This window comes from Plecotus auritus (assembly GCF_963455305.1).
Source record: "Plecotus auritus genome assembly, chromosome: 3".
NCBI lineage: Eukaryota > Metazoa > Chordata > Mammalia > Chiroptera > Vespertilionidae > Plecotus > Plecotus auritus.
Window position 1 is genome coordinate 25170288 of NC_137772.1, and position 9608 is coordinate 25179895.

General features: G+C 49.1%; 1 long non-coding RNA gene across 1 annotated transcript; it reads right to left on the bottom strand.

Moving 5' to 3' along the window:
- Window positions 1–4438: 4438 nt before the first annotated feature.
- LOC308244642 lies at window positions 4439–5690 on the bottom strand. Its single transcript, XR_013960156.1, has 3 exons — window positions 5394–5690; window positions 4970–4995; window positions 4439–4802 (listed from the first exon to the last, which is right to left on the bottom strand). It is a non-coding gene; the product is annotated as an uncharacterized lncRNA (long non-coding RNA).
- Between the last annotated feature and the right edge of the window lie 3918 nt (window positions 5691–9608).

Sequence of the window (9608 nt, forward strand, 5' to 3'; positions counted from 1 at the left end):
AAAAACTGGTTGGGATCTTCATTGGAATTGCATTAAATTCATATATTAAATTTGGAGTAATTGGTATTTTTACAAGATTGAAGCTTCCTGTTTGTAAACATGATATCCTTACCCACTTATTCAAGTCTTCTTCTAGGTTCTTTAATAATAATGTCTTATAATTTTCTTCAGAAAGCATATCCTTCATTAGATTTATTCCTAGATACTGGATTAGTTTGTTGTGACTGTAAATATCATTGTTGTTTTTTTTTCCTTATTAGACTTACTTGCTGAGCTTTTCTATTAGTTTTAATAGTTTGCCAGTTAAAAAATTTTTTATACATACTATCATATTATCTGCAAATAAGGATAGTTTTTCCCTCTGTCCCCGACCCTCACTTCTTATACGTCTTCTTTCTTTTCCTTCTTTTATTGTATTGGCTAGGACCTCTAGGAGGTGAGTAGAAGCAGTGATAATAAGCATCTTCATCTAGTTCTTGATTTAATAACAATGTTTTTAAGTTCCTCTACAAAAGTAATTTTAACTCTAAGTTTGATACATGACATTTGTCAAGGTAAGGGCATTGACTTCTCTTCTTCTTCTTCTTTTTTTTTTTTAAAGTCTTGAGTGAGTCTGAATTTTCTGAAGTCTTCCTCATAGGAAAATTAAAGCACACACAAAAGTAGGCAACCTAGTATAATAAACCTGTCTGTCCATTACACAGCCTCAATGACTGTTGGCTTACCGTCAGTCTTGTTTTAGCTATATCTCTGCTAAATTCTTCCCTTTCTGTGTTATCTGAAACAAAGGTCAGACATTACATCATGTTATCTATAAATATTTTAGTATGTATCCCTAAAAGATAAGAATTCTTTAAAAAATGAAAATAACCGTAATACCATTGTCAAAGAAATTTAACAATAATTCCTTTACATTATTAACTATACACTCCATTTAACATATCCAATTGTATGAGTATTGAATTTTAGCAAATATTTTTTTTTCCAAATCTATTGTGTTGATTAAGTGGGTTTGTCTTCTTTAATCTGTTCAAGTAGTATACTTTAATAGATTTTCAAATGTTGAACCATTCCATGCTTGAATTACTGAGATAAACACAACTAGGTCATGCTTTATTATCCTATACTAGAGGCCTGGTGCACAAAATTCATGCACGGGGGGGGGGGTGTCCCTCAGCTCAGCCTGCACCCTCTCCAGTCTGGGAGCCCTCGAGGGATGTCCGACTGCCCGTTTAGGCCCGATCCTACCGCGATTGGGCCTAAACAGGCAGTCGGACATCCCTCTCACAATCCAAGACTGCTGGCTCCCAACTGCTCACCTGCCTGCCTTCCTGATTGCCCCTAACTGCTTCTGCCTGCCAGCCTGATCACCCCCTAACTGCTCCCCTGCTAGCCTGATTGATGCCTAACTGCTCCCCTACCAGCCTGTTTGCCCCTAACTGCCCTCCCCTGCAGGCCTGGTCACCCCTAACTGCCCTCCCCTGCAGGCCTGGTCACTCGTAACTGCCCTTCCCTACAGGCCTGGTCCCCCCCAACTACTCTCCCCTGCAGGCCTGAGTCCCTCCCAACTGCCCTTCCCTGTAGGCCCAGTCACCCCCAACTTCCCTCCTCTGCCTGCCTGGTCACCCCTAACTGCCCTCCCCTTCAGGATTGATCACCCCCAACTGCCCTCCCTTGCAGGCCTGGTCCCTCTCAACTGCCCTCCCCTGCTGGCCATCTTGTGGTGGCCATCTTGTGTCCACATGGAGGCAGCCATCTTTGACCACATGGGGGAAGCCATCTTGTGTGTTGGAGTGATGGTCAATCTGCATATTACTCTTTTATTAGATAGGATAGAGGCCTGGTGCATGGGTGGGGGCCAGCTGATTTGCCCTGAAGGGTGTCCTGGATCAGGGTGGGGGTTCCCTTGGGGTGTGGGGTGGCCTGGGCGAGGGGCCTGTGGTGGTTTGCAAGCTGGAAATGCCCCCCGGCGACCCAAGCGGAGGCCCTGGTATCTGGGGTTTATTTATCTTCTATAATTGAAACTTTGTAGCCTAGAGCGGAGCCAAGCCTCCTGCTTGCTCTGTGGCCGCAGCCATTTTTGTTGGGATTTATTTATTTTCTATAATTGAAACTTTGTAACCTTAAGCAGAGGCCAACGCAGGCCAGGGCAGGTAGAAAGCTTGGCTTCCTCCATTGCCGGGGAAACCTAAGCCTCCTGCTGGCTCCATGGCCACAGCCATCTTGGTTGGGTTAATTTGCATACTTGCTCTTGACTGGCTGGTGGGCATGGCTTGTGGGTGTAGTGGAGTGATGGTTAATTTGCATATTACTCTTTTATTAGATAGGATAATAAAAGGCTAATATGCAAGTTGTCCCCTCCACCGGGAGTTCCACCAGAAGTTCAACTCCCTCCGGCTGGCCCCGCCCCCAATTGCCTCCCCCCCCCAAATTGGGGGTGGGGCCAGCCAGCCAACTACCAGCGGCCCCTCCTATACACACACACACACACACACACACACACACACACATATATATATATACACACACACACACACACACACACACACACACTAAGTGGCCAGATTATTATGATCTCTGAACACATAATAATCTGGCCACTCAGCATATATATATATATATATATATATGTGTGTGTGTATATATATATATTTTTATTTTTATTTTTTTAGAGGCCCGGTGCATGAATTTGTGCATGGGTGGGATCCGGCCAGCCTGGCCAGGGGGAGGGGACATGGGCGGTTGGCTGGCCTGCCTGCTGATCGAACTCCTGGTCGAGGGGACAATTTGTGTATTAGCCTTTTATTATATAGGATATACACTGAGTGGCCAGATTATTATGCATTCAGAGATCATAATAATTTGGCCACTCAGTGTATATCCCTGAATTTAATTTGCTAGTGTTTTATTTAGAAGCTCTGTATCTATGATTAAATTGGTATTGCTCTACTACAATTTTCTTCTGTGCTTATTGGGTTTTGGTATTAAAGTTAAGATTCTTATAAAGTGAGGTGGTATTTGTATTTGTTAGGGTAAAAGGTAAGTTCCTATAATAAAACCCTACCCAAATACAGTTGTTTAAGTAAGATGGAAATGTATTTCTCATCCATAGCCTGGAAATGAGTGCTTGGCAGCTCCCACCATTTTGGGTCTCTGCCATCTCCTCAGGTCTTCATCTATATTGCCAAAGGTGGCTCAGCTCTATGTCTGTGTTCCAGTCCAGAGGAAGGGGAAAACAGAGAAAAGGGAGAGCAAACAATTTACCTTTTAAGTAAATATTCTGTTTCTTAAAATTCATATGTTGAAGTCCTAACCCCCGTACTTCAGAATGTGACCTTATTTGGAAATAGTGATAGTGGGACTGTTGAGATTGCAGAGATAACGTTGGGAGATAAATAGAAAGTGGCCGATTGGATGGATGTCAAGGATGATTTTTAGTTCCTGGAAAAGTGGTGGAAGGTGGTGCAACCTGCTGAGCTTAAAGAATGCAAGGGAAGGAGCAGGTTTATGGGAATTCCTTTTATTTTGCAATTGTGCCAGTGGCTGACTCTGCAGGTTTTCTCTCAAGGTTCTGGTCCCATGACTCACCTGACAGAGGCATGTTTTTGAGTCCCTGCTTATGAGGACTAGAGTCTGGGGAGACAAGGATGGGCAGGGGATCAGCTGATAGACAGGGTCACCCTCAGACTGGGGCTCTTTGGAGTGGGCATTCATCAGTGAAGGAAATGTTAGTCTTTGGGGCCTGTGGGTGCTCAGATTCTACCAGCTTGGGTCTCTTTGAGAAAACTAGGGGTGGAAAGCAGAGTGAGTCAAGTGTATGAGAAATAAAATAGAGACACGTATAGAAAGAGCCAGAGCTAGGAACAAGGAATTCCGGTCTTTTCTTCTAGTTGGTCAGATTTCAGTCCTTTACCCCTCTGACTAGCAACAACTGCTTCTAAATGACCTTTATGACCTGGGATCCAGCCTCTGACTATAGATGTCCCCCTTGGAGGGGCAGATAATTAGAGAATTCAATGGCTGAATACAAATGAGTCTTGGAGTCAGGAGCATAAACTGCCTTCTCTGAGATTGCACAGAAGATGTTCAGGAGGTCAGCCCTGTCTCTTCCTCCTGCTCCTTTTCTCTCTTCACATCCTCTCAATCTCTCCCTGAACTTCTAGTCTCCTCAGCTTTCCAGTTAGCCAGGCTGGGTGTTGTAGCCCTCCTCCTGCCCAGGCTGTTATCTGACTTGGTAGCCGTCTGAGCAGGTTCCAGAAGCCCATCAGTGGAGCCCGGGGTTCCCAGGGGCGTCAGCTCAGATGCTAGAAGTTGACTTTGTGAATGGCCAAGGCACAGGAAGCTGAGAGTTGGGGAACAAGCAGAAACATCACTTTCTCTCTAGACCTCACCCTAAGCTCTTCCGGAAACAGATGGGTCCTGCTGTCACACTCTTGCTCACACTCTTTTTCTTATTGTTTATTTTAGACAGAAACAGAATAACAGAATGTTAGGACCTGTGAAATCATAATCCAGCCCCTGCATTCCATACGTGAGGCCCAGGGAGGTTAAATCACTTATTCAAGGTCAAACCAGAAACATTTCACTTTGCTCCCTCTCCCCAGCCCACCTCTGGCAAGGGCTTTAGGTACTATTGTGAGTAGAGATATTGACAGCCTTTGTGGGGAGGGCTGAATGCCCCTTGGTCCGGTGGGGACAGGCAGTGTAGGCTCTGCGTTTGGGGTCCACACGGTTCTCTGTAGCCATGAACACAGGACAGGCTGCTCATGTTCAGCGGGTCCCAGCCCTGCAGGCCCCTGCACCTGGGATTGGAAGAATGAATAGGGACCTTGTTTGGTAGGAATTTCTTTCCTCTGCTGTTTGCTTTGGGTTTTTTCCCTCTCCATTCCTGGCTGCTAACCCAATATTTGGCTTTCTGTGAGCACTAAATATAATTCTTCACTTAACCCCCAGAATCATGGTTTCCTACCTGCTTCCCACGACCGGATCCATAGCCTGGAATGAAAACAGAACCCAGAGGGCATCAGCAGCTCAGGGCTGAGGAGGCAGCAGTTCCGGGGAGGGGAGGCGCAGAGGCAGGCAGGCAGGCAGGCAGGCAGGCAGGGAGGGAGGGAGAGAGGGAGCATCACCCACACTGGGCATCTCTCAGACATCTTGAGAAAGGGAAGGATCCAGGGAGGGAGGCGACTCATTGACTTCTGTCCCTGCTCCTTGCAACCAGGGCCCTGATCATCTCCTCCCAACCCAAAAGGAGGCCTGGTGCCCACCCACAGCACCTCTGCACTCCAGCATTCCAGGTTCAGGGAAGAGTGAGGTCGAGCTGGGGCGCGGTGAAAACAAACAAAACTGCTCCTCAGGCTCGCCAGCCATCAGTCCATCCCCCCTGCCCCCACCTGCAGGAAGCCTCTGGTCAGCTGCAGCCCTCCAGGATCCAGGGCCTCTGTGCGTTCCGCACCTTCCGGCTCTCCTCGCCCTGAACAGTCAAGGCAGCAGCCCAGGGAGAGCTAACTCCAACCGATCGGTGGAAAATTCCCCTCGGAGGCCTCCCGGGAGGAGCTGTTCCAGCAGCTGCTGTTGAACAGCGGGGCTCGTTAGTTAGGCACCTGGCTTTCAGGTCCCCCACCGGCTAAGCCCCCTGCCGGGCCGAGGTGGCCGGAGCCCTGCTCCACAGCGCGGGTCAGGTCCGCGTTGGTGCCTGGGAAAAGTCTACGTGGGACGCGGTTTTCTAGATTAGGGAGCCCTTCGCAGTGCATTTGGTCTCCCTCTGGTTGAGCAGGAAAACAGGAGACGGCGCTTCCTACCGCCTGATTTACAGCCTTGGCGTATTTTTGACACACAAGTCACTCTAGAGAGGGAGCTCAATTATGGCTGTGCATATGCGATGCCGGCAGGAGTGCTTCCTGCGGGGCGGGCGGCTCTCAGGCTGGGTGGGGGGATCCTCTGTCCTGCCTAAACCACTTCCCACTACACGCCCTCCTCCCCCAACTCTACCCCTGACCCGCACTGCATCTGACACCCCAGTGGGCCATGTTGGGGTCTGGGGCCCGCAGTGGAGGGCAGGGCAGGGGGCAGGCCACTTTCCCGTGTCCCTTTGTCCCCTTCCTGGCCTGTACCCACCTTCATTTCTTCACCTGTGTCTGTGGAGTACTGGCCAGGCGCTGGACACTGTGGTAGGAGACAGGTCCACAAACGCCTGAAACAAAAGGCGGAATGCAGTTAGAGCCATAAAACAGTTACAGATAAGGTGGGTGCCCAGGATTGAAAGATCCCTCTTGGCAGGGGGCAGAGGTGGCTTCCAGGGAGGTGCTAGTAATGTTTATGTCTGGGGCAGGAGACAGACTCCCTCCCATTGATGTAGGTCTGTGGGAAATTCCCAGAGGACCCAGACCTAGAACTTTCCTTCTCCCTCCCCAACAAAAGCCTGCCTAGAGCACCTGCATCTCATCACATTGAAATTAGTCAAACTCCCCTTCTGTCAGGAGCCACTGGGTTTCTTCAAGGCTGGCATCAGCTAGGCATCACCCCTCTGCCCACCCCACTCCCAACATGGGTGAGCTCAGCTCTCCCTTTAAAGAGAGCAGTGCTTTGGGCCTCAGTTCTACTCTCACCTCTTGTGAGGGGGTCACAAGGCTCTTCCTGCAAGATTTCATGAATTTGGCTGATCTGAGTAGCCTTGGGGAGAGGGCTCCCTTATCCACTCCCCATTTTCAGAACTCTGCTCATTCTTTGCTCAGCGTGGTCTGTTCCATGATGCTTGGTTTCCTTGCCACTCCTCCCAGCCCCTACCCCATCCAGACCACGGGGAGGTCTCCCCTCTGGCCTCCATGGGACGTGTATGGCACTGCTTCATTCCACTCTCACCTCCTTAGAGGACTGATGATGTCCCAGCCACTGATCTGGGTGCTGGGGACACACAGATGAAGTAGAAGATCTGCTACCCTTGAGGATCACAGCCCATTAATATTTGGAAAGTGCTTTCCAGGTTACCAAGCACTCAGACTTGCTGCACTTGGCTTCCCTCTCCTCAGGTCTGGGAGGTAGGCGGGTAGGGTATCATGACCACTTCCAGTAGAGACAGGTGACACACCCTCAGATTCTTAGTTGTTTCCCCATGTTCTTGCCATCAGCTAGTGGGACTTGCTGTCAAGTCCTCCTCTTGTCACAGTGATTCCTTCGTAAATGACCAGCCTCATTGGGTTGTTGTGAAGATCAAATGTGTGACACAACTTACCTCTGGTACATGGAAGGCCCACTGTCAGGTTCGTTTTCCTTTCTTGGGTGTAGGAGCCTGATATATGTTTGTGTGAATCTCTGAACATTGGTTCAGATGGAAATCCCTGCTTCCATCCCTCTATCCTTGCCTTGCTTCTTTCTGAGGGTAAGGGAGGGGGAGGCTGAGATCAGGTTGTGGGGAGGCAGAGGATGCCACCCACACCATGGGAGAGATTCTGGGGCTTTATTAATACAGGAACCGCATCCTTGGCTCATCTCAGTGGGCAGAGGCTGGGGCAAGTTGGTATCCTGCCCCGCCTGCTGGCGGAGGCAGCTTGTGGGTTTGGTGACAGATTCCTCTGAGGAGATGAATGAAGTAATTGTGCAGTTGGTATAGAAAAGATTCCAGATAGAGGAGATGTTTTCAATGGCAATAACCCTGAGATGGAGGATTTCACCGAGTCAACAAACAGAGTTACAGGCGCCGGCTTCCCTTTGACAGTCCTGTGAGCACTTGTAAACCTCTGAGGCAGTTCTTGGCTGGAATGGACCATGTCTAAAAGCTTTTATTCTCTCCGTTTTAATCACCCCTCTTGCCTCCTGGAAGGATTCCTCTCTCAAATTCTTGGACAACAAAGGCAGCTAACGGAATCCTGGTGGGTGAGGTCCCACACCAGAAAAATGGTTTTCTCATAGCTCCATCCATAGATGTCCCTCCTGGCTCAGCATTGGTTTTCAGAAACATCTGATGACCAGATTAAAAGGGGTCTCTGAGGAATTTTGGGTGGCTTTGTGGGCAGAAGGGCCCTCCTCACCTGCTGACCAGAGTGGAAGAGGAGAGCTAAGGGCTGGCTGAGGACAGAGAAAGACTTGCAGAATGTTTGCTTGGTGAATACTGGATTTTTAAAAATTTTCTTTTGGAAGCTTGAAGTAAGGGTGGGTGGGTCAGAGTGATAGGGGACCCAGGGAAGTTGTGTGTCCCAGGCTTATCAACAATGAAGGGCAGGCCTTAGCTGGTTTGGCTCAGTGGATGGAGCATCAGCCCACAGACTGAAGGGTCCCAGGACTGAAGGGTCCCAGGTTTGATTCCGATGCATTTGGTGCAGGCTCAATCCCCACCCCAGTGTGGAGGTGTGTGGGAGGCAACCAATCAATGTCTCCCCCACACCCGTGTTTCTCTCTCTGTCTCTCCCCCTCCTTTCCACTCTCTAAAAATCAATGGAAAGATATCCTCAGGTGAGGATTAACAAACAAAAAACAAAAACAAAACAACGAAGGGCAGGCCACACAATATGAGGCCCCATTTGATGCTGTTGAGAATTGTATGTGAAAAGTACTAAGCATGAAGCAAGAATGGGATGGCAGTGGGACACGGGTATGGGCATGGAGGGTGAGATTTAGAAATTGGAGGGGGAGACAATGCTGGCCTGGAGATATCTGGAGGTGTGGGGTGAATTGCCTTCTCTTCCAAAGATTTAGGAAGCCTATTCCATCCTGCCTTAAGGAGGTATTCCAAGACCAAATTATCTGGTAGTGCCAGAGATTGCCCAGGGATTGCGTGAGAATGGGTGAACTTGGCAGTGGATAGGACCCTCTAGCCCAGCCGTGGGCAAACTATGGCCTGCGGGCCGGATCCGGCTGTTCTATCCGGTTCTCTTGCTCTCCCCTCTGTTCCTTTACTTTGAATTTATATTAGTTCACACAAACACTCCATCCATGCTTTTGTTCCAGCCCTCCGGTCCAGTTTAAGAACCCATTGTGGCCCTCGAGTCAAAAAGTCTGCCCACCCCTGCTCTAGCCCTAAGGTTCTCTGGTGGCACTTTGGCCTGGGGTAGTATGAAGCAAGCCAGTGCCTTTCATTGAGACCACAGCCAGGCAGGGCAACATGGTGCCTCTGGGGGGCGAGGGAAGGGAGGTCAGAAACAGAAACTGTAATTAAATCTTTTTTTACCCACCCTCACCCCCAGCAGGAAGTTATTCTTGGTGTTCAGTGAGGGGGAAGAAGGGGTGGAGTAGGAGCAAAAGGGCTGCTTTTGACCTTGTGGCCTTCCTGGTGATTGGGTGGAGAGGTTTTTCGATTGAAGAAGAGATTTCCTTGAGCATCCTCTGAAAATAGTGACAAGGACCTCTAGTTTGACTCTTTCCAGATTCTGCTGTCACTTTTGGGGCAGAGAGGAGGCCAAAGCATTGAGCACTGGCCTTCTCTAGCTAACTCCAACTGCCGAGTCTTCTTTTGTTGGATCTCAGGGTGAATGTGGACAATACCCTGCAGGGATAAATGGGAGTTGCCCCACTTGTGTGGGCAGAGGCAGGTGTGGCTGTGGTCAGCCAGGGACTCTATTTTCCAGATTGGTGGCTGTTCTTTCGCTGAGCAGGTCTTGGAAACATGCTCCATC